Source organism: Salvia splendens, chromosome 12, assembly GCF_004379255.2.
Source record: "Salvia splendens isolate huo1 chromosome 12, SspV2, whole genome shotgun sequence".
In the NCBI taxonomy this organism is placed as follows: Eukaryota; Viridiplantae; Streptophyta; class Magnoliopsida; order Lamiales; family Lamiaceae; genus Salvia; species Salvia splendens.
The window spans coordinates 12544724-12548526 of record NC_056043.1 but is presented as its reverse complement, the minus strand read 5'-3'; the positions used below and the strand labels follow the sequence as shown (position 1 = coordinate 12548526).

The following is a 3803-nucleotide window of genomic DNA, read 5'->3' as shown; positions in this document are numbered from 1 at the left end:
GATGTCCCAAACGTTGGTGCCATATGTCTAGGCTTACAACTGAGTTTACAGCAGCAGAAACAGAGGGAATCTGATCACATTGTTTGGAGGAAGGCTGATGTAACGCCCCACTTTTCGAACCCTAATTTTTTTCGAACCCTAAGACGTTGTATTTATTGCTTTGATTGCCGCAATTAAATGACGATTTATTTTGTGCATACTTTGGTGACCTAATTTGTTTTGACTAAGTCAAAACCGTTGATTTTATGACGTGGCTTTAATTAATTGTCAGGGAATGAGATATATTGCGGTGAATTATATTATCTTTGGGGAGTGAGATTTAATTAGTATCATAAATAATTACCTTGCCCCTTTCATTGTGGAAATTTCGACCACTATTATTTTAAGGAGAGGAATTCTATTTCTTGGATTTAATTATTTGCTTGGGATAATTATCCAATTAAATCCAAAGCCTAATTATCCTATTTCCTTCTTGAGAAAATCGGCCCCCACTAATTTTTCCTAAGGAGATTTCGAAATCTCCTTACTTGTGGGAGAAGAAATTATTCATTATTCATTTGATCCCTTAATTATTTCTTTCCATGTTTTAATTGGAATATCCTAGCAAATCTTTCCCTATCTTATTTTATTAAAGATTTGGAAATTTATTCCTTGTGGGAGGAATTGAATAACACGCCTATTTCCATATTGTTTGGGAGGATTTTTATTATTTTTCTTGCTCCGTATTATTTTATTCTGCTCCGTGAAAATACCAAATTAAATTGGAGGCTAATTAAATAGCCTTAATTTTCAAAAATCCTCCTTAATTCTTCCACCTTATTCACGCCATTTCCCCCCATCAAATCTCAATCTTTATTACAATTATTCTCCCAAATATTCTCTAATTAATTATGGGATATGATTTAAGCCTATAAATAAGAACCTAACCCTAACCTCACAAATCACACGCCTCTCTCTCTCAATCTCACGCCATTCTCTCTTCTTCACTCTCCCACACTTGTTCTTCCATTCAACTCAAGATCCTTTCGATTCGCCAAGAGTTTGTCGAAGAACCAAGAGTTTTAAACGTTTCTACCGATTGTTTTGTTCAAGAAAGGTACATTCAAGCCTCTATTCTTCATTCCTCTCCATCCCAACTCTTCTTTTGTTCCCTCATGCATCTAGTGGGTATATGATTTCAGATCTAAGGGATTTAATCGGTGGGAATTTGTGATTGTGTATATGATTGCGTTTTGAATGAATTGTTTGATGATTTAATGAATCCTCGGTGAATGATATGTGATGTTATGAAAGCATGAGTGTAAGGACTCTTTTGAGCATGTTTGTGTGTTAAAACCATGAAAAGGTTGATTTTGAATAAGTGGGTGAAAACCCTAATTCGAATTTCTAAAGGCATGAGAAACTGTAATTTCGGACAGTATGTTCCGACATGTATTTGACCGACCAAATGAACTCCGATTTGATCGATTCCTTTTCCTGAGTAAACTGCATGATGTGTTCTGTGTTGTGTGTGAATTTCAACTCTTTTGGACGAAAGATGAATTTTTGGTGAATTTTTAAAGTTGACTGCGCTTTTCTGGCAGAAACTGTTTTCTCGACCAGTAGGTTACGTCTTTTAATTGACCGACTTAAAAGGGGTATTTTGACATGAAAATTAAACTGGAAGTTATTTGATGAGTCTTCTGCCTTGTGGTAAAATTTTAGCCCCAACGAAAGTCGGGTGAATTTTTAGTAAATTTTATAAAATGGTTGCGCAGTGCTGCCAGATTCCTATCTTTACAAAAACACTATGTTACTATAAGTGAATTACATGATTGATATATGTGATGACGTGATGTGATGTTCAAAGATGGGAAAAGGGAAAACGATAGGGACATGCATAATATTAAGTCAATGGTTGTGACTGATAAGTCATATATGTTATCTAAAGGTGATAACTCGTGCTCGAAGCGTGATAGCAAAGGAAAGGCAGTAGTTGAAATCAAAACGGTCGAGGTGGGCTACTTTTCTACCCTACACTATGTGTGGGTTTCTCTTTTACTAAAAACTCTTTTACGTATGACTGTGGAGCTATAAGGGTGGTTTTAAGCGATTATCATGCCGTGATTTGTTTTAACGTGCCTATCTGATGTGGCTGTTGCCACTGTTATATAAATCGAATTCGGGTCCTCGTAGGGCCGCAAACCCTACTTGGATTAGTGTACACCTATGGTAGACTGTGTGCTAGCGTACGGGCTGGCCGGTCTAGTGACCTGGTTTGCGGCCGCATTCCTTGTCATGTATTGGCAGATATGGACGACGATGGGGAAAAATGACTGCGCAGTCGCTATTTTGAACAATGGAAAATATTTTGGTGCCTCGGGCCTTTCCAAAGTAAAACCCCGATGGTTACTTACGTATGGCATGATAATATATACTTTTATTTAAAATGTTTTCGGGCATGAGCCACTGAGTATTATTTTTATAGTACTCAGCCCTGCATATGTTTTCTCTATGTGCAGGTTGAGCAGCGACGAGCGGTTGGTGGTGTTGAGCAGAAATAATAATATGGTTGTTTTGAAACTTCGAGTGTCGTTGTGTCTTCACACATGACTTCACTCTTCTCTTGGATGCTTCCGCTGTGATATTTTCTTTACGTATATTCTTACTTAACTATGGATCTTTTTGATTAAATGTTGAGAACTCGTTACCCTTTTTATTAATGTCAAACCTTTGGTCTTTTCATTTATTTTAATATAGATATCGTTGGTCGTTTAATTATTAGACTTAAATTTTGGTCAGACTTTTATCGAAAACCCTAGCCTTCTAAGCCCGTTCATTTAAACCCCTTTAAGTCGCGATCGCCCGCTTTTATTAACCCTAGGGGGCGGTCGTGACAGTTTGGTATCAGAGCCTCAGTTCTTTCCGCTCTGGACCCAAGAGTCTTTTTGAGTCAAAATCTATGCATGTGTAATTTGGCAAAATGATAAACATCGGAAGCTCAACACCACAACTCGTCCCTGCCCAACCCAGAAGAATGAGGTAACAAGTATTTTGATAGATTTTGATATGAACTTTGAAATGTTGGAAATATCGATGGGAATATTGCTCATACGTGAATGAAAGTACTTCTACGGGGATCAAGGATTATGCATATGTCATGTTGAAAATCTTGCTTGAGATATGTATTGATGAAAATGCATGGATATGAAATTGATATTTGCGCTTGTGCCAAGATGACAAATGTTGATATGACAATGAACTTGTATATGTTACTCAAATACGTGTTAAACACATATGAGTTGGATGTGATTATGTGATGACTGTTATGCGATTGCTTTATGAAACAGTATCTATGTGAAAGAACCTGAGCATGCTGCTATGTATAATTGTGAATCATGGATGAATGAAAAATTTGAGATAATGCCGAACTTGAAGGCACGAAACGCCTAACGCAAGGCAAGCGACGCGTGGGAACATTTTGCGTTTTAGCGAAACACGAAACCGCACGAACCTTTTTACCTTGGAAACGAAATTCCATTCATTCTTGATATGATACTACCCCCACACCTCCATCGTTGGAGATTTTTTTTTATACCTATACGCACCCATCACATTCTCAGCATCATTCGAAACCTCATACACTATTATTCTTTCGATCCTTGTGCTGATGCTGAATTTTCTTTCTAGATGGCTCAACGGTATTATGCCCCGATGCGTAATCGCTACTCCAGCGAAAGGGACCACCCGGTTGAGCGCTACCGAGATTTCGAGTGGGACGGGAAGCTCTTCCTCATGTCCTACGTCACCGAGTTTTACAGTAA

At 37.9% G+C, this 3803-nt stretch overlaps 1 long non-coding RNA gene across 1 annotated transcript; it reads left to right on the top strand.

Annotated features, from left to right (window-relative positions):
- Nucleotides 1-973: 973 nt before the first annotated feature.
- On the top strand, nt 974-2538 carry LOC121758593. Its single transcript, XR_006041525.1, has 3 exons — nt 974-1096; nt 1931-1995; nt 2502-2538. It is a non-coding gene; the product is annotated as an uncharacterized LOC121758593 (long non-coding RNA).
- The last annotated feature ends 1265 nt before the right edge of the window (nt 2539-3803 follow it).